The 22,256-nt window shown below is 37.6% G+C and overlaps 1 long non-coding RNA gene and 1 other non-coding gene across 2 annotated transcripts; both read left to right on the top strand.

The window, feature by feature from the left end:
• Positions 1-546: 546 nt before the first annotated feature.
• LOC144581915 (uncharacterized) lies at positions 547-22,047 on the top strand. Its single transcript, XR_013533345.1, has 2 exons — positions 547-2,457; positions 17,695-22,047. It is a non-coding gene; the product is annotated as an uncharacterized LOC144581915 (long non-coding RNA).
• Positions 4,183-4,286, top strand: LOC118152545 (U6 spliceosomal RNA). The gene has a single exon (XR_004741299.3). It is a non-coding gene; the product is annotated as a U6 spliceosomal RNA (small nuclear RNA).
• Positions 22,048-22,256: the final 209 nt, after the last annotated feature.

Here is a 22,256-nt window from a genome sequence, read left to right as displayed (position 1 = left end):
GGGACTACAGGCATGAACCATCATGCCCACCTGATTTTTGTGTATGTTTAGTAGAGATGGGGTTTCACTACATTAGCCAGGCTGGTCTCAAACTCCTGACCTCTTGATCCACCCACCTCAGCCTCCCTAAGTGCTAGGATTACTGGCATGAGTCACTGTGCCCGGCTAAACGATGATTCTTTACAAACCTATAAATTACTACTTTGTCTCTTAAGGGATATAAACATCATAGGAGAGATTCCTAAACTTAAAAGAGAATATTACTTAATTCAGCACTGAATAACAAAGTTCTGAATGTTCAGGTCAAATGTCAAATAAATTAATATAGAAACGATAATAAAATATGTAAACAGTACTTCACAGTTTAACAAAAGTTCTCTATGAATAACTGTGGATATCTGTTTCTACAGGATGCTTTTTTAAGACTTTATAATAGTTTACTCATAATAATTATTTTAATAAAATGAATTTATTAGATCTCTTAAACTAATTTCTAAATAAAAATGGAATTTCTGGCTGGGTGCAGTGGCTCATGCCTATAATCCCAGCACTTTAGGAGGCTGAGGAGGGTGAATCACCTGAGGTCAGGAGTTCCAGACCAGCCTGGTCAAGATGATGAAACTCCATCTCTACTAAAAACACAAAAATTTGCCAGACATGGTGGCAGGCGCCTGTAATCCCAGCTACTTGGGAGGCTGAGGCAAGAGAATTGTTCCAAACCAGGAGGTGGAGGTTGCAGTGAGCCAAGATCTTGCCACTGCACTCTAGCCTGGGTGCCAGAGCAAGACTGTCTCAAAAAAAAAGGAATTTCAATTCCATTTCTCAGTGGAAATATAAATGTCTGCCAATATAAAAAACAGTGTTTTCTTCATATTTCTTAGAAAAACATGTGATCCATAAACTGGGTTCACGCCTGTAATCCCAGCTACTTAGCAGGCCAAGGTGGGAGGATTACTTGAGGCCAGGAGCTCAACACCAGCCTAAACAACATAGTGAGACAGCAACCCCCACCTCCATCTCTGAAAAAATAAATACATACACACATAAAAAGAAAAATATGTGACATATCTTGCTAAAATAAAATAATTAATTTTTTACCTGTACTGACATTTTTACTTCATTTATATGAATTTCCCTGTAGCTACTTAAACAGAAAAAAAAAACACACACACACAGAAAATGTGAAATAAAGAAGCAGTTTTCTTTATGTCATAAAATTTTTAAAATTAATTCTCAAAGTACTGCTTTAGTAACTTGGAAATGACAAGAATTCCAGGCATTAGTTTCCCTCACCAGAGCATAATAAATTCCCCTGCTCACACATCATTTGCTGGAAGTAAGAATGGTGGCCCTAAAAATAAAAATTGAAGGTACAGCTAACTATGAAGAGAGTTGGGGGCGAGGGCCCAGCTGGGAGTTGAGACTGATACTGGCGGAGTTGTAACTGCACAAGACTTTCTCACCACTCCCTAGAGAGACACAAAATATATAATTAGGGGATAAAAGGCATTCCAAACTTGACTCCCAAGACTGCTGGCCTTTGAGTTACTATGGACTAATAACCACAGCATGGCTAGCTCTCTAACTGAACTCTGAAACAAAAAGGAGTTTTATTTGTGGTGGGTAAATGCCATTGGTTCTTGATAGTATGATATGTCACATTTCGGATAAAGTTTTTTTCTGATACAGAAAAAGCCATTTGATGAGTGTAAGAAAACTTTTGAAAAGATGCCAAAACAACCACAAACAGGTAGACTCAGACAGTGTATAATGAATTTCATATGAAAGGAAAGCCAGCCCCAAGGCCAAACTGAAGAATATGGTTTGTTGATTCCTGTTTAAGGGACTACAAAGATGCTGTGAGAAATAAGATTTGCTAACAGTTTACCTCCTACACTGTTGAGATGGAAATAAGAAAGACCTAGTTTGGGAATCCTGCATCCTACTTATGAGCCTGAGAATCGCAATACAGAATCATCTCAAGGAGTTGTGCCATAGCTGGCTCATTGGACTAATTATATAAATAGGGTGCTTTTGAGGTGCTGTGTGTTTGGAAAAGAAGCGATTGGCAGCCACACACAAAATTAAATGATTTTTGCTCTCACCAGCCGCTCCCCAAGGTTTGTTTGCTTATTCGTTTGGGTTTTTTTTTTTTAATCCCTTAAATTGTACAAATAATCTTGTAACATTTACTCAAAGAAGAATGATTTCTTCAAGTCAAGAGCAATTGAAAACACTCCAAAATGGGTTTCTTTGATTGTTTTTTAAGTTTGTTTGTTTACATTCTGTTTTTCAAAATTTTATTAGCTAACTCCAAAGTTCAAAGTCCATCATCAAGCATTAGTGAGATTCAATCTCCTGCTCTTTATAATGGAGACAACACCACATATCAAGGTTTCTGTGAAAATCAAATGGGATGGAAACTATGAGAGCAACCATATTCAAGGAATTATTTATGTAGGTACCAAATATATTTTCTTTGTTATTGAAATGAAGTTGAGACACAGATCCAATGTTCAGCTATGCAATGCGTATATTTATATAATCTTGAAACTTATTGAGTGTGTGTGTGTATGTGTATATATACATATATATCTTTAAGCTTAATCTTAATCAGTGTTCAGCTATGCAATTCATATATTTACATAATCTTTAAGCTTCTTATGTGAGTATGCATATATATATATATAAAACATACACACACATATACATATATCTTTAACAAAAACAAATCTACCTTTTGAGAATTTTAAGAATCAGATAGTTTCTTATAATGGTAGAAGTAGAATATCATTTGGAATAGATTATTAAGTGCCATGGCTACAAATAGCCCAGATTCTCCAGGCTCCCTAAATCCCATCCTGAACATCAATTTGTAGCTAGTAAAAATCACATACTATGAGGGACAGTGGTTGTCCCTAAAGACCACATAAACTATGGTTTCCCACCAGAAATGGTCAAGACATCCAGCTCTTTTAAGAAAGCGTATAAAATAAACCATTACCAAATTTAAATCTAAATATTATAACCATAAGGAAAAATCAACTTCACAGATTTGAGAAAAATAATAGAACTTATTTTTGTGACACAAGTTCCCAGGAACTGAATCTTGATTGAAGGATGTTTGCTAAAGATGAATGTTTGTTAAACTATTTGCTCAGTGAAACAATTCCCAGCCAGCAGTTACAGCATTGTGGCTCCAGTTTTATGTAATGGGTTATACTTAAACCATCCTAGCAGCTACTCAAAATGCCATTCAGGAGCTACCTGAAAACTGTTCCCAGGGCCTAGTCCGTGTTCCAGCTGAAAGAGTACATCCAAGACATCTTTCCAGAAATGGTGATTACTACATTTCCTTAGGGGCAGTTAAAATTCTGTTACAGATAATCTAAATTATTGCCAGAAACCCTAGGATTTATGCATAACAAAAAAAGAGATTAATATTTTCTGACTTTTGAAAACATATTTTAGCTTTTATGCATATTTTTTGCTAGAATTCTAGTGCTTTCTTCTACCATTCTTGAGTCAGAAACTAGTTACCCAGAAAATGTGTTTATACTTCAGCTACTAAAATCCCTCTTTTTTGTGTGCCTAAATGCCTGAATGCTAGTGGCAAGGCTTTCTAGGTATAGAATCCAAGCCAATAAAGCCGGATTAAATTTTCCCTTATCCCAAAGGACGTTGTCACTGCCTTGTTTGAACATTTGGACACTTCACATTGGGTCAAAAGGCTTACAGCCTGCTTGACTTCATCCAGATGGACAATTTAATCATAAATGAGTAGGTATAGGACACAAAAACATTTAATTAAAAAATTGTTTGAGCTTAGATAAACACACATAAACCAATAGGAATCATAGCTCAAACTCTGTTCTTGGAATTGCTAGTGGCACCAATAAATGAAAGAACATTTTCCAGAAATGTTTAAGGACAGCAGCTTAAGGGAGGGAAGCGACATGAAGTCAGGTCAGGGATAGACAGTTGTATGTTAGTCATTTTCCATCTTCTTTGTTTATATCTCTGAGTTTTCATTAAATAATTCTTAAAACCACTTAACAATGGGATATTGGCGCTTGTGGTAAATTGGAATTAATTACTATCTCCTGGACAGCACTTAGGAAAGATACTAAATGGTGTGCCAAGATTTTTTAAACTACTGTAAGATGTTTAGAGAAAGAAACCGTACTCACTTTGGCAGCACGTCCACTAAAATTGGAACGAGACGGAGATTAGCATTGTCCCTGTGTAAGGATGACACGAAAGTTCATGAAGTGTTCAATTAAAAAAAAAAGAAATGCCTATTTTCTAGGGGAAAACACACTGTTGCTCTTATATTTTGGTTTATTTCCTTCTTTTCTCATTTTTTCTTTCTTTCTCTTCTATTTTTTTCTTTCTTTCTCCTTTTTTTCCCTCTATTCTTGTTGTTCAAAGTTAAAAATAAGCATTTGGGCTTTTTTTTTTTTAAACCAAAACTAGTGGATACAGTCAGAGTAGGCCCAGTGTTCTCCGTCTTCTCTCTTCTGTGACAGTCGAATCTCAAATGTCATGAACTAGAACTCACTTTACTTGGATAATGGATATTCTAGATCTTTTAATCCTTACTTCCAAATCTCTATCCCTTTCAAAAAATGTATTTCATGTAAACACATGCCCAAAGGATATAGGTCTATTTTTCATCCTGTTCTCTTAGAGTCTTTTTAGTGCTTTACATCAGCTATGTAAGAGAAAGTCTTTAAACATAGCGTCACTTTCTGATTTAGACACGTTTGTTCTTTTGACATCTTTGGCAATCTACTTATATATAGATGTACTGCTACCTTGGGGGACATATTATCATCAATTTTCTAGAATTATAATACCATTTCCTGCCTAGGTTCTACACCCAGCTCCTGGGTTCAGTTCTTCAAAGATTCTTCCCACCATCCTCAGTTTTACATTATATATATTAGGAAGATTGCAGAAATGTTTCTCAGGTGTATTTTCAAAAACTTGATTTTATTGGAAAATAAATATTGTCAGCAATCCATTGAACCCACTGATCCCTGTTTGAAAGAATGTTTTTAATGCTATGTAATAATTACGTTTCAGAAAAGTAGAGAACTGAGTATAATTGCTTTCTCTAACTCTTGAGACTTGCTAGAGTCAATTCTTCTGATCAGTAACACTATTTACAGAGATATATACACTTCGTTGTCCTATCTGTAAAACTGTGAGAGATATTAGAATTTTCTTTTTATAAAAGGAGAAGCAGAATCACCAAACTTAATGCTCTAGAGGTAGTACTGATGGAAAAATATTTCAGATAAACTACTCATGGCCAATCTGAATCTAGTACATTTCTTCTAATTTAGAAGAGCACTTTTTGAACTAGATTTAAAAACATGTGCTATATTTTAGATCTCTTCTTTGGAAATTTTAAATATTTTTAAATAGCATTCTCTGGTAGTCTATATGCTGTTTCAGTACAAAATTTATCATTTCAGAAAGAAAAACAGGTTTGATTTTATGTTTTAACAGGAAAATTGGAGAGTTCTGAAGCATCAGTGGAACTTGAGATTTAAGAAGTAATAAAAACAAGAAACTGACTTGTGTGCAAGGCTGCTGCTCTTACTTGAAAGTTGTTTGTGATCAGGAAAAAAAAAATCTCAAAAGTGACTATTCCCGGATATTTTTCCTTATACACATAACAAGAATTAAAGAATAATTTAATTATTATATGAAATTTTTCAGTTTCAACACTAGCCTCTGAATGTTTGCAGATTCCAGAGTTCTGCAAATAATTAGGTGACAACGCTGGAATGCAGAAACAGGTCTGTCAGCAGCATTAGTGTTAAGCACTGAGGGAGAATCAAAGGCCAGCAGAGGTACGAATGAACCCACTCAGGCAGATCTCAGTGTCTGCTTTATCTACACTCCATATGTAATGTCAAAAAAGCTTCTCAAATATCTATATGAATGGGATTAAGGAATAACTTAAGAATCTTGTACTTATATAAAAGTCTTCTTGTCATTGAACCTGAACATTTTAAATGATTGCACTTTCATGACTGCCAAAATATTTGTCCACTCTAAAAGAAACTTCACTGGGTAGAGGCATGATATTCTCAATGCATAATTTTTAGTAATTTAGCTTTTGGAATCTTGCTCCCACCTATATAAAAAATTTATTTATTTATTTATTTATTTATTGAGACGGAGTTTCTCTCTTGTTACCCAAGCTAGAGTGCAATGGCGCGATCTCGGCTCACCACAACCTCCTCCCCCTGGTTTCAGGCAATTCTCCTGCCTCAGCCTCCTGAGAAGCTGGGATTGCAGGCACGCACCACCATGCCCAGCTAATTTTTTGTATTTTTAGTAGAGACGGGGTTTCACCATATTGACCAGGATGGTTTCGATCTCTTTACCTCATGATCTACCCGCCTCAGCCTCCCAAAGTGCTGGGATTACAGGCTTGAGCCACCGCGCCCGGCCTATATAAAAGATGTATAAGTGGAAAAAGAATTCAAATGAATTTTACCCCATAGTTATTACAGTGATGTAAGGCTTTAGCTAAATTGTATTAATCCGATGCTTTGTCACAAATGTGTTTTCATTACCACAGTGCATTTCTGCAACTCAAGATATAAGCAATGTTGGAAGATGGTACTTGCTCTTGAGAATAAGTTCTGTTTCACCTTTTATCCTTCTCTGACAAAAACTGAAGTTAGTGTTTCTCTCTCTGATTCCCTATTCTCTGAGATCTCTTAGTAATTTCCATGATACATTAAACAAGTCTAAAACTGTTATGTGGAATGTTTATATGTAACAAAAGACTAGAAATCTAGTTATGCATAGAAGAGGACTTAAGTCCCTACAATACACATTTATCCATTTGGAGACTTCAACTTTCCTCTCTTCACGTTTTGCCTACTTTTATCTCACAATACATTAAAGGAAACTGGTGCAGTAGGTTTTATTCTCTTGACTTGTAGGCAGCTTCTATATTGCTGCTTGCTCACATGATTTGTTCTTAGTGTAAATGCAGGGATCTGCTGTCTCACCTTATAAGGACACTAATTCTATTAGACCAGAGCCCCATCTTCATGACCTCACTGAACCTCAATGACTTCCTTAGAGCTTCCATCTCCAAACACACACACTGGGAGTTGGGACTTCAGCATATGAATTTGGGGATAAGAGGGACAGCAACAGTCAGTCTACAACTCACCCTATATATAAATTAACTCAAAATGGTTAAAGATCTAGATGTAAGACTCAAAAATATAAAACTCCTGGAATAAGTATTGTTGGATAAGCAATGAACACATGATTCGCTAGTTTTTTATAGGCTGCACACAGCATCAGAATTCTTCTAGGCACATTTTACTAAGCAAAATCCTTACTCTAAAAAATATATATGAAATGTTATGATGACTAAAACACCTAAATGGGCAATTTGAAAACTTACAAGCTAAATAATTACTTTACCTGTTATCACTCAATTGAATAATACTTTGTTTTTTAAATTATTTTAATTGAGTTTGTATTCAAATATTAAAACAAGCTCTGAAAACTAAATTATTTGCATATGTTAAAGATTGCAAAATCACTAGTAAGGTTATCCAATAAATTTCAACATACAAATAATTCACTTTAAGTAAAATCACGACACTTACAAATTCCTTTTTTTATTATTCCAGTGAAGCAGTGGGAGTGGGTATAAATTCTTATGATTGCAAATAAAGTAAATTAGCCTTAGTTTTGACTCTCATGCTTCCAGTAACCATGGCTTCTGAAAATAAAACAGAAAACCTCAAAGTGACTAAGGTTGACACAAAAAATAATAAAGTTTTCTGTTTTTACTTTACAGAACCCTTACAATATTCAAGGTTAATATTTTTCAGTCAAAGAAACACTTTTCATAAGTAAAAATTATACATTTTGGGTATATTTAGCTATTGATCTAGTTTTACCTCTAGATTTTATGGTGAAAAAAATGTGTAATTACAGAACTTTAATGCAAGAAACAAATGCTGCAGAGGTTATCTTAAGAAATCAAAATAAAAGACCTTAACAATTTTTAGAAAAATATACATTCAAAGAAAAATGCAGATGGGCAATCAACCAATAGTAGATTACATGTTAATTAATCATATATAACTTCTATCCTCTTTTATTATTACTTTATAGCTACTTCTAATGTTATCTTGGACTTTTTCTTATTCTCAAAAATTTATTACATTCAATAGATTAATGTCTTCTTAATTATCATTAAAACATTTAAATCTGTTAGACATACAAATTTATTTGCCTACTATGAAAGAAGACATGACATAATCGCTAAGTTTTAAAAGTTATAATACAATTGGTAGTTTTAGTCATTTATTCTTTATTTTTTGAGACAGGGTCTGGCTCTGTTGTATAGGTTGGGCTGCAGTGGTGCGATTTCAGCTTACTGCAAATTCTGCTTGCCAGGCTCAAGCCATCTTCTCATCTCAGCCTCCTGAGTAGCTGGGGCTACTGGCACACACTACCACACCCAGCTAATTTTTGTAATTTCTTGGTGGAGACGGGATTTTCACTGTTGCCCAGGCTGATCTCGAACTCTTAGGCTCAAGCAATCCATCTGCCTTGGCCTCCCAAAAGTTTAGTCATTCCTAACAAACTAATTGTAATGTCTACAGTGATCATCTATAGCAATGGGTCTCACATTTTGTTGTCAGTATTACTATTATTATTTAAATTTATTTCAATAGATTTAGGGTACAAGTGGTTTTTGGTTACTTGAATGAATTGTGTAGTGGTGAGGTCTGGGCTTTAAGTATGCCCATTACCTGAATGGTGTACATAGTACCCAGTAGGTGATTTTTTATCACCTTCACCCCCTCCCACAATCCCCACTTCTGAGTCTCCAGTGTGTATTTATACCACTCTGTGTGCCTTTGCATATCCACAGCTCAGCTCCCACTTATACGTGAGAACATGTGGTATTTGGTTTTCTGTTCAATATTATTGTCAGCTACCCAAGATTTTCTGGGTGAGGCAGGGGAAGCTGATGCTTTAGATCTGTGCTACACAAAGTTCCACTGAATTAGCTATGCATTAATCAGTGCTTCTCAAAACTTTAATGTGCATTTGATTCCTTAAAGATCTTGTTAAAATGCAAAATCTAATTTAGCAAATCTGAATGATGCATTGTTTAAGAATGCTCTCAAGTGATTTCATAATGCTGGGCCTCAGACTATACTTTAAGTAGCAAAATTTTAGATTATCATCAATCTTTTTCAGAGCAGTTTATTGAAAGCTGTCTAAAAATGGGGAGATAATTGAAAATATATTTTTTAAAGATGTGTAAGAACTCGTTGACCAAAATAATAGGAGTATTCTGAAGTAATATAATATTTAGGCAATATTTTGGTGAATTTCTCCACCTTTTGGGAAACTTAGTCTTGATGTAAATTTTGCCAATAAATTATTAGCAATAATTATTTTTTCACAGTTTATTTAATTAAAGTTTTCTATATGAGAATTGAGGAAAGGAATAACATGAAGATACATGTCTATAATTCCTAAAAGAAATTCGACAGCATTTCAAGTAATGAATTTTTTTTCAAAAGGTTTTTTCTTCTTTATTTTTCTTTTAGCATTACTAATTAGTGAATTTAGCATCTGAACTGTGACTAATACTAAGAAAGATCACTTCAGTACATATAAAAGTCTAAAGACTACTCAAAGTTTTCTACAGATTTAACAAAGTTGCTATCAAAATTAAATAACTCTTTTTGCAGAAATAAAAAATTCATCATAAAATTCATATGGAATCCCAAGGTACCCTAGTCAAAACAATTTTGAAAAATAAGAAAAAAGTTGGAAGACCCATACTTCCTGATTTCAAAACATTACAAAGCCACAGTAACTAATATGATGTAGCAATGGCATAAAAACAGAAAAACAGACCAATGGACTAGAATAGAGCTCACTCATTTGCAAAAGGGCCTTCTCTCCAATGACAGGTGTTAAGAAAACTGAATATCGTGGAATACTATGCAGCCATAAAAAAGAACGAAATCATGTTTTTTGCAGCAATATTGCTGATTCTGGAGAATGCTTTCTAAAGCAAATTAACACAGGAACAGGAAATGAAATGTCACAGGTTCTCTCCTATAAGCAGAAGCTAAATTTTGGGTACTCGTGAACATAAGCGTGGACAACAATAGACACTAGGGACTAACGGAGTGAGGAGGGAGGAAGGGAGGGTTGAAAAACTAACCCTTGAGTAGTAAGCTCACTATCTGGGGGACAGGATCATTTGTATTCCAAACCTCAACATCCCACAATGTACCCCCTGAATCTAAAATAAAAGTTAAAATTATAAAACAAAAAAACTAGATAACCACATACAAAAGAATGAAGTTGGACCTTCATCTTACACTAGATATTAGTCTGCTAGGGCTGCTATAATAAAATACCATAGACTGGATGGCTTATAAAACAAAAAAAAATATTTTTTACAGTTCTGGTGGCTGGGAAGGTTAAGATCAAGGTACTGGTAAAGTAGGTTTTATTCTGATGCCTCTTCCCTTGGCTTGTAAGCACCTGCTATATTGCTGTTTGCTTACATGATTTCTTCTTTGTGTAAATGCAGGGAGAAAGAGCAAGATCTCTGGTGTCTCACCTTATAAGGACATTAATTCTATTGGACCAGAGCCCCATCTTTATGACCTCATTGAACCTCAGTGACTTCCTTAGAGCTTCCAACTCCAAACACACACACTGGCAGTTAAGGCTTTAGCACATGAATTTGGGGCTAAGGGGGACAGCAACATTCAGTCTGTAACACACCATATACATAAATTAACTCAAAATGGTTTAAGATCTAAATGTAAGACTCAAGAATATAAACTCCTGGAATAAAACACAAGAAAAGCATTATAATATTGGACTTAGCAATGACTTCTTCACATGCAGCCAAAAGTAAGAATAAACAATAGTAAATACAAATACCTATACATAAATGACATAAACTATATCACACTTAAAGACTTACACATCAAAAGCCACAATCGGCAGATTGAAAAGGGAACCTACTGGGTGCAGTGGCTCACATCTGAAATCCCAGCATTTTGGGAGGCCAAGGCAGGTGGATCATTTGAGCCCAGGATTTCCAGACCAGCCTGGGCAACAGAAGGAAACTCTGTCTCTACAAAAAAACTTAAAAATGAGTTGGTAGCCGTGGTGCACACCCGTAGTTCCAGCTATTTAGGAGGCTGAAGTGGGAGCATCACTTGAGCCCAGGAGGTGGAGGCTGCAGTGAGCCATGAATGATTGAACCACTGCACTCCAGTCTGGGTGACAGAGTGAGACCCTGTTTCAAGGAAGACGGAGGAGGAGGAGAAAAAGTAGACTTATATATGGGGAAATTTCCACAATCTTTAGTGTAAAAAAAACAACATATAGAAAAATGCTTTTAGTACAGTCACATTTTTGTTTAAAAACTAACCATAAGGCAGGGCATGATGGCTCATGCCTGTAATCCTAGCACTTTGGGAGGCTGAGGTGGGCAGATCACAAGTCAAGAGATCAAGACCATCCTGGCCAACATGGTGAAACTCTGTCTCTACTAAAACTACAAAAAAGTTAGCTGGGCGTGGTAGCATGTACCTGTAGTCTCAGCTACAGGGGAGGCTGAGGTGGGAGAATCACTTGAACCTGGGTGTCAGAGGTTGCAGTGAGCGCAGATTTTGTTACTGCCCTCCAGCTAGGTGACAGAGCGACTCCATCCCCCCACCAAAAAAACCAACAATAAAAACTAAAATAAATGAATATATGTTATAGAGATACAAGACAGAGGAAGAGAAACAAAGTATAAAAATATTTTTTCAAATCTGGAAATATATACGATGAACTATTGCCTCTTTTTTTTTTTTTTAGATGAAGTCTCACTCTGTCGCCCAGGCTGGAGTGCAGTGGTGTGGTCTCAGCTCACTACAACCTCTGCTTTCCGGGTTCAAGCGCATCTCCTGTCTCAGCCTCCCGAGTAGTGCCTGCCACCACACCAGGCTAATTTTTTTATATTTTTAGTAGAGACGGAGGTTTCACCATGTTGGCCAGACTGGTCTCGAACTTCTGACCTCGTGATCCACTCACCTCGGCCTCCCAAAGTGCTGAGTTTACAGTCATGAGCCACCGCACCCAGCCATGAACTATTTATTACCTCTTAACATAAACTCTAGTAGAAAAGAATAACTTTCACTTCTTACTTTACATACTTTGCAATGAGAAGATAAAATTGTACTCTTACTCAATGGTACTCTCAAAACTAATAAATCTGTTTTTATACTGCAAGTTCTAAATTCTGCTACGTAATTGTCCAACATTTAATTTTAATGAAGGATACATAGTATCATGACTTTGAATCAGAAAGTTCTGCATTCAAACCTCAAATTTGCTTCTGACTCCTTGGATAAATTAGCTTAATCTCATTGACCCTCAGTTTTTTCCACCTATAACAAGGGGTTAATAAGATCTACTTTGTAGGGTCCAGGCACAGTGGCTCACACCTGTAATCCCAGCACTTTGGGAAGCTGAAGTGGGTGGGTCACCTGAGGTCAGGTGTTTGAAACCAGCCTGGCCACCATGGCGAAACCCCATCTCTAATAAAAATACAAAAATCAGCCAGGTGTGGTGGTGGGTGCCTGTAATCCCAACTATTCTGAAGGCTGAGACAGGAGAATTACTTGAACCTGGAAGATCAAGGTTGCAATGAGCCGAGATCATGCCACTGAATTCCAGCCTGGGTGACAGACTGAGACTCCAACTAAAAAAAAAAAAAAAAAAAAAAAAAAGAAGGAGCCTAATGTTTAGAGTAAGATAATTGAATATAACCCTACTTCACAGGGTTGCTGGGAAGAGCGAATGCTTAATAAATGAATTCAGATTGTATTTTTTAGTCATTGTTATATTTCTAAGGCCTGGCATGTTACAAGCAATCAAGTATTACTTATAATCAGTTAGTGATGCATTTAATAACTGGTTTACTAACTGCTTATAATATGCCAGCATTACATGGCATAAAGGTGACTACCTTCCAAGGAACCACAGTCTAGTGAGTGCAAACCATCTCAATTCCCTCCATTTAGCTTCTCATCATAGGTTACCAGACACTGCATAGAAACCCCACCTTCACTCCTTGGTGACATCCTCAAAGGACTCCGAGAGGGTAGCAATGTTATCGTAAATTTATACAAGTATCCAGCTTATGGGCTAATTCTCAATGGGCTTAGAACTACTTTAATGCCTGAATTTGCTTACCCAAAATATAAGCAAACTTGAAACATTTCCTCTGAAAAATCCTCAACTAGCCCATCAATAGATGCACTATTTCTATTACTGGGCTGTGTTCAAGCCACCCTGTGTAAAATAAATTCTGCAGCATCATTCCTCATTCTGTTCTTTTTCTTCAGTTTGCAAACTTAATTTATTCACAATTGCCGAAAGTGTTAATGTGGTGATGATTTTAAATCTGAATTCCCTCAATAATGAGAAATACATAGATATACATCTGTTGGTTCCCCCTCTACCTCCCCTATCAGTCCTTGTGTATCTCCTTTGTAGGTTCCGCCTAATCCTGGAATGCCTGGGATTCAGCCCTTTGACCTCTTCTCTATCTGCACACACTCCCTTGGTGATCGCTTTTACTTTGTTTGTTTGGCTTTGAACAACATCTGAAAGCTGATGAGTCACAAATTTATATCTCTAGCCTAGACCTCTTTTCTGCTCAGCATCCCTACTTCAAAGTCAGAACCCAAACTTAATGCCTGATCTTGCTTCCAAAACCTCTTCCACCCACTGCCTTCCCTTCGAAGTTGTTGGCAATTCCAGCTTTCCAATAACTCAAGACAAATCTCTTTCTGTCATAACCCATGTCCAAACTGTCAGCAAATCTTGTTGGCTGGAGCTTCAAAATACAACCAGATTTTGATCACATCCCTTAAACATCCACTACCACCACCTTGATCCAAGACGCCATCATCTCTCACCCAGAGTACTGCAGTAATTGATCATACCATTCATTGGCTCAAAATCTTGTAATGACTTTCTATTTCATTTAGAGTAACCGCCAAAATTCCTACAATGGCTAACAGAGCCAAACGTCTTTCCCCCAGCCTCTTGATCTTCTTTCTTGTATCCCTCTCTACGACCTCTGACCACACCATTCTTCCAGCTGTTTCTGGAATACACAGACGGGTTCCTGCTCTAGGTCATTCTACTGGCTGTTCTCACTGCGTGGACGACTCTTTTTCATCTCCCTCAAGTACTTACTCAATGTCGTCTTCTTAATAAGGTTTAGGCTTACCACATCATTTAAATTTCAAACTTCTTTTTAACTTAGTGTTCCTGATCCTCCTTACCAAGAACCTTTTTTTTTTGAGACGGAGCTTCACTGTTGTTAACCAGACTGAAGTGCAATGGCACGATCTCGGCTCACCGCAACCTCTGCCTTCTGGGTTCAAGCAATTCTCCTGCCTCAGCCTCCCGAGTAGCTGGGACTACAGGCGCGCACCACCATGCCCAGCTAATTTTTGTATTTTTAGTAAAGACGGGGTTTTACCTTGTTGACCAGGATGGTCTCTATCTCTTGACCTCGTGATCCACCCACCTCGGCCTCCCAAAGTGCTGGGATTATAGGCGTGAGCCACCGCACCCGGCCCAAGAAACTTTTTTATATAGTACATGGTAATATGCCATAAATGTTCTTATTTATTATATTTTGTTATTTATTGTCTATCTCTGTCTCCAAGAAGGTAAACTTGGGGGATGTGGGAAGATGTCAACATTGTACCCAATAGGAAATTTTTCATCCCTAACTACTCTCCCACTCTCCCACCTGTTATTGTCTCTAATGTCTATTACTCCACTCTGAATATTCATTTGTACCCATTGTTTAGCTCTCACCTGTAATTGAGAACACACAGCATTTATTTGTCTTTCTGTTTCTGAGTTAGTTCACTTAGTATAATGGCCTCCAGTTCCATCCATATTGCTGCAAAAGACATGATTTCATTCTTTTGTACGGGCTAAGTGGTCCATGATGTATACATACCACATTTTCTTTATCCAGTCATCCAATGATGGATGCTTAGGTTTAATTCCATATATTTGCTATTGTGATCAGTGCTGCAATCAACATGAGTAGAGGTATCTTTTTGATAGAATTATTTTTAAAGGAGATTTATTATGAGAAACTGATTTAGGGGATTACGGAGATTGAGAAATACCATGATCTACTTTCTGCAAGATGGAAATCCAGGAAAGCTGATAGTATAATTCCATTAAGTCCGAAAACCTGAGAACCAGGAGAGTCAGTGACGTAAACCCCAACCTGAAGGCATGGTATTGTTTAGATGTTGTTCCCTCTAAACCTCATGTTGAATTGTAATCCCAATGTTGGAGGTGGGGCCTGGTGGGGGGAGTGATTGGATCATGGGGGTGAATTTCTCATAAATGGTTTAGCACCCATCCTCTTGGTGCCGTCCTAGTAATAGTGAGTGGGTTCTCATGAGGGCTGGCTGTTTAAAAGTGTGTGGCATCTTCCCCCTTGCTCTCTTGCTCCTGCTTTCACTGTGTGAAGTGTCTGCTCCCACTTTGCCTTCTGCCATGAGTAAAAGCTCGCAGAGGCCTCCCCATAAGCTGAGCAGATGCTGGTGCCATGCTTGGTCAGCCTCAAGAACCCTGAGCTAATCAAACCTTTTTTCTGTATAAATTACTGAGTCTCTGGGCATGGTGGCTTATGTCTGTAATCCCAGCACCTTAGGAAGCCAAAGAGGGCGAATCTCTTGAGCTCAGGAGTTCGAGACCAGCCTGGGCAACATGACAAAATCCGATCTTTACAAAAATACAAAAATTAGTTGGGTATGGTGGCACACGCCTGTAAGCCCAGCTACTCAGGAGGCTGAGGTGGGAGAATCACTTGAGTTCAGGAGTTCAAGGCTGCAGTGAGCCAAGATCAAACCGCTGCACTCCAACCTGGGCAACAGAGCAAGCCCCTATCTCAGAAATTAATTAATTAATTAATTAAATATAAACAAATTAGCCAGTCTCAGGGATGGCAAGAACAGCCTAACATAAGGCAGAAGAATGTGATATGAGATCTCCACCTCAAGCAGTGAGGCAGGAAAAAAGGGAGGAATTCCTCCTTAGCCTTTTGTTCTATTCAGGCCCTCAGCAGGTTGAATGACACCCACCCACATGGGGGAGGCTATCTGCTTACTGAGTCCCTCAATTCAAATGCTAATCTCACCCAGAAACACTCTGGCAATGCACCCACAAGTAATGTTTCATCTGGGCACCCATGGCCCACTCAAGCTGACAAAATATTAACTGTCCCAAGGAGGCAGTAATCTTTGTCCATTTTATTCACTGATGTATCCCAAGCATCTAATACATAGTCTGAAGCATGGGGTGTGCTCAGTAAGAATTCATAAATGAATGAGCAAATGAATGATTGAAGATAAATGGTGCTAATTGGCACGGGACTAATAATATAAATGGACAGTATGTGCAATCAAGGAGATAGAAGTAAAATTTCAAAGCCATAGGTGCTTTAAGGCTTACCCAACACAACCCCTTTAAAACATTTAGAAAACCAAACCAGAGGAATAAAATGACTTATGAGGCATCATTCTGCAAACTGGTGGCTAAGAGTAAAGAAATACCTGAGCCTTTTAGTTGAATAGTTTTCCTCAGCTCTTCACGGTTCTCTTGCCTAAGGGATGCTTTAGCCTCTATTTCATGAAGTTCCAGAGGGCAGTCACAATTACATTTAAAGGGTGTTTAATTGTTTTTAGGGTTTTTTTTTTTTTTTTTTAAAGTCTCTCTCTGACACCCAGGCTGGAGTGCAGTGGCGCGATCTCAGCTCACTGCAATCTCTGCCTCCCAGTTTCAAGCAATTCTCCTGCCTCAGTCTCCTGAGTAGCTGGGATTACAGATGCGCCAACGAGCCTGGCTGATTTTTGTACTTTTAGAAGAAACTGGATTTTGTTATGTTGGCCAGGCTGGTTTTAAACTCCTGGGCTCAAGTAATCTGCCTGCCTCAGCCTCAAAGTGCTGGGATGACAGGCGTGAGCCACCACGCCCAGCTTGTTTAACTTATTTATTTCTGAAAATGTCAACTAGTGCCTAAGAAATGGTATCTCCATAGCTCACACACTAGGTCCAGGGACCCCAGAACAGATGGAAATGGGTTACCAGAACAAGTGACAGTACCCCTCAGGCTTCCAGTCTGTGGAGAGTGGGCTCCCAAAATCTATCACCAGTTGCGTAAGCACCCAGCCCTCTACAGCTTTCTCTGTCTTTCTATGTGACATGTTTCTCCCGTGCCATTAATTTTGACATCAATCTTAATGTTCTTACTATTTATAATCTTAGTGCCTCTTAGATCAGAGGCAGTTCACACCTTACAAAAGATGTCATTAGCCTTTGTGATATTTAACCAAAACGTTACCTAGGAAGAAAACAAGTGTTTTCTAGCCTCTTTTCAGTGAGCAAATGTCCTCTAGTCCTTGCTCTGCCCCTTTCCCTGGGTCTAATCCCTTTCCTAGCCAATAGGAAAAGCTACATTAGTGAGCACCCAAGTCTCCTTGTAATCAAAGTTAATTTCTACTTTTTCCAAATGGTGAATTTACATTCTTTTTTCTAAATTTGTTTTTATCGTAGAGGAAGAACATGAAATAAAGGAAAAGAAAAGGAAGAAGTCTGAAAAGAAGAAAAATTGCTCAGAAGAGCATAGAATTGAAGCTGTTTAGCTATGATCTCATAGCCCCAGATATTTCTTGCTAAGAAGACAGAGGAATTAATCCATGGGAACTACTTATCCACAGTAAACAAGACAAGAGGATAATCAAGAAAGTTAAAATCACTTACTAATTAAACATGATAATAATAACTATTAATAAAATCAGTACTCAGGAAATGGCTTCATCACATTTCTGTGACTCAGCTTTATCCAAAATATCTGCTATGAACTACACAGTATTCTAGCTGCAATGGATTATACAAAAAATAATAATAAATGGCCAAAGTGGTTATAATAGTAAAATAGAACACAGAGAAAGAAGAAAACTACATGTGTTACAATTTGGTAAGATAAAACAAATAAAAACCAATAAATTTTAATCACTTTTTTTTTGGTCTTGCAACACACATGATAATTTATGTCTTAATTCTCCTAACAAACGATAATGAAAAGCTGTAATTAACTGTGCTATTGTTTCTGTATCTGAAATAAGTGAAGGAGGGAAAAACACTATATATTTGTACAGATTTATAGCAGAAATTTTGAAATGTTTACATCAAATGGAAATATTAGCATTGCCTCAGTACGCTTTAAAACGCAAATGTCTACATTCTCTGAAGGGACACAGTTTACAAAGACATGAGTTTTTGTAACGCTCTGGTCCCAATACTATGTAAATCCTTGAAGCATAAGCATCCAGGAAAAATTGTCATTCTGTGCCCTTTACTCATCCTAAAAGTTGAAAGTTTTCTATTTTACATATATATATATATATATATATATATATATATATATACACATACACACACACACATATATGTGTATATATGTATTTTTATTTTAATTTGAGAGAGAGAGAGGGTCTTGCTTTGTCACCGAGGCTGGAGTGCAGTGTTGTGATTATAGCTCATTGCAACCTTGAGTACCTAGGTTCAAGTGATTCTCCTGCTTCAGCCTCCCGAGTAGCTGTGACTACAAGCATGTGTCATCATATCCAGCTAATTTAAAATTTTTTTTTGTAGGACCAAGATCTCTATATGTTGCCTAGGCTGATCTCCAACTCTTGGACTCAAGGGATCCTCTGCCTCAGCCTCCAAAAGCACTGGCGTTATAGGCATGAGCCACCATGCCTGGCCTGTTATTTATAAATCTTATAGATATTAAACTATCACACTCAATGCTGACAGCATTATAGTGACAGGAAGGAATCCACAATACAGCCGAAGATACTAACTGTGTCTCATAAGAACCATAGCTTAGGTCTCCATTGCCACTGAGTTTCAGTCATATGATGGACTCACCTCATCTGCCCTTACCCTTGCCCTATACTGCTCACTTTCAAGAAAGCTTCAATAAAGATGTTTTTTGGCCAGCCGCCATGACTCAAGCCTGTAATCTCAGCACTTTGAGAGACCAAGGCAGATGGATCACTAGGTCAGAAGTTCAAAACCAGCCTGACCAAGATGGTGAAACCCCGTCTCTACTAAAAATACAAAAAATTAGACTGGTGCAGTGGCAGGCGCCTGTAACCCCAGCTACTTGGGAGGCTGAGGCAGGAGAATCGCTTGAACCCAGGGGACAGAGATTACAGTGAGCTGAGATTGCAAGCCTAGGTGACAGAGTGAGACTCCATCTCAAGAAAAACAAAAAAAAGATGTTTTTCTACCATACAGAGATAGGCATACTAGTGTAAACAGAATGTTTACAAAGTTAATCAAGCAGTCACCCAGGTCAGAGTACTAAAAATTTTAAAGGCTTACTAAGTTAGAGAGAACAGAGACTGGCCTTTGCGTCTGCTCCAGCCTTTCCTTATTATATGACCTTGGGCAAATTACTTAATTTCCCTGAGCCTTGGTGTTCTTCCTGAACAAAACTGGGAATTTTAGAAAATCTTTGCTGGGTTGATGAACGGATGAGAGATAGCATAAGTAAAATGTGTAACTCCATGCCTAGGATCATTGCTGAATAAGGCTAGCTATTGTTATTGCAAATCATTTTGGGAGGCTTGGACTTTTAAGTTTACTGATACAGTTTTTCAGAAAAGCAGAAAATTCTACAACATGGTTCCAAATACTTGGATAAGGCTCCATTCACTCTCTTAGCCCATCTTACCTGTATTACTCCATTGATTGGAAATGGGAAGCACTTCACAATTAGGAATATTGTCAGGTGAGCCAGGTGCTTTGGGTGTGCTTATAGTCCAAGCTACTCACAAGGCTGAGGCGGGAGGATCGCTTGAGCCCGGGAGTTTGAGGCTGCAGTGAGCTCCAGCCTGGGTGACAGAGCAAGACCCCTATCTCAAAAAATTAAAAATTTAAAGACCCTGTGAAACTAGATAGTAAAGAGGACATGTAAAATAAAATCTCCCTGACATGTTTATGAAATAACTGCCAAAGGCCAGTCGCGGTGGCTCACGCCTATAATCCCAGCAGTTTGCGAAGCCAAGGTGGGTTGATCACCTGAGGTCAAGAGTTAGAGATCAGCCTGGCCAACATGATGAAACCTCGTCTCTATTAAAAATATAAAAATTAGCTGGGTCTGGTCCCGCACACCTGTAATCCCAGCTACTCGGGAGGCTGAGGCAGGAGAATTGCTTGAACCTAGGAGTCAGGGGTTGCAGTGAGCAGGGATTGTGCCACCGCACTCCAGTCTGGGCAACGAGAGCCAAACTCCATCTCAAAAACAAGCAAAAAAAAAAAGAAGAAGAAGATAAATAACTGCCAAAACCCCAGGCTATTATTTTGTTACCCAAAGCATAACCAATCTACCAAGGCAAGCCCACATCCTTCAGAAGGCCGGTTGTAGTGGCTCATATCAGCACTTTGGGAGGTCAAGACAGGTGGATCACTTGAGGCCAGGAGTTCAAGACTAGCCTGGCCAACATGGTGAAACCCTCTCTCTAAAAACACAAAAATTAGCTGGTGGTGGTCCGTGGCTGTAGTTCAGAGCCTGAGCAACAGAGGAGGCTGTCTCAAAAAAATAGTGCTTCAAAAGTAACTGTATTTCTCATCGTTACTGTATAACAGTGATATTACACTGAACATAAGATTTCTGCCATTCATATTTGCCTATAAGGATAGACAAACTATTTCAGATAAATAACTGAGATACTTATTCAGTGATATTCTCATCAAGCGTAACATATTTTTGCAACGTAACTAATTTACCATCTTTTACTTAAAGTGTTCTATCATTTTTGATTTGTAGCCAGAGCAATAGTAAATTGAATGAAAAAGTTAACTTGAAGGTGTAGGAATTTTCTTAAGAAATTCTGTTCTCATAGCAACCCATCCTGATTTCTCGACGAAGGAGTTTGAATAAGTATAAGAAGTTGGAATGTTTATTATAAATCTTAGACCTTTTGAAATCTACCCATCACAAATGCCTTCTGTTTTTATGTGTGCAGTTAGGTTTAAATAAATACTTGCCTTCTGAATTTTATTATAAATATAGACACCTTATTTTTTGTCAATAGAAGGATGTAAGAAATAAACATTTTCTCTGAAGGCTAATCACACTTAACAAGAAATTTCTCTGGATCTAATAGCAACTTTCCAGCAGTCACATGCTAAATAGAGAAACCCAGAATCTCACCATAGCTTCCTCGTGCATCTCCCAGAGAATCAGCTGTTTTTATTCAAAATGGGTTTCCATTTTGTGACGTATTTAAAGGGCAGTAAAGGAGAGTTAATATTTGGAGAAATATGATGGATAAAATGGCATGTCAGACTTCTACTCTTGACACAGTCAGAACCCAGCGCTGGAGCTAATGGGTCACTCTGCTGTTCACTCAGAGAATAAGAGTCAAACAAACAAACAGAAAAGTTTGCTCAGATAAGAGAAAGAGTCCATCAAGGAAAACAAGATAGGGGAGAAAGAGAGACTGAAAGAAAGGTATAGTGTTCCCAAAAAGTAAACATTTTATTTTTCCTTACAATAGCCAGGAAAACAGTCTATTCTTTGTTATTTTCCATCTGTCAGTATTTTCACTGATAAAAGACTGAAGCACTTTATTTCTCTTTGCTCTGATTTGGGAAGAAAAGACAGGACTTCAGAAGCACTTATTTCTAAGAAAACCTTTATATTTTGGGCACTCATAAAAGTGATGAAATACACAGATGGATTCAAAATGTTACCTCTGCATTTATCAATCCAAATAAAAGGATCATTATCTAATGAATGGAAAAGAAATATACATTTTTCTAAAAGTAAAACCAGCAATTTGTGCTCCCTGGAAATAGAAAAAGAATAAATAAGGTTCACAAATTATACAAGAGATGACTTCATTCTGTGGTTTCAGGCTTCTCTCAAGTTTAATCTATTATTTGAAGAGTTAACCAGAATCGAAACCAACAAGCTTAAGTTTTAACTTTTTCTTCTTTCATCTCTAAGTCCCCATGGAAAAAATATTAAAGTACAAGGAAAAGACCATAAGTCTTGCAGGAAGTAAAAACATGGAGAGAAAAATGTGGAGAGACAAGTG

The sequence above is a fragment of the Callithrix jacchus genome, chromosome 3, assembly GCF_049354715.1.
Source record: "Callithrix jacchus isolate 240 chromosome 3, calJac240_pri, whole genome shotgun sequence".
Lineage (NCBI taxonomy): Eukaryota > Metazoa > Chordata > Mammalia > Primates > Cebidae > Callithrix > Callithrix jacchus.
The sequence above is the reverse complement of the archived record's forward strand: the minus strand, read 5'-3'. Positions and strand labels throughout refer to the sequence as shown.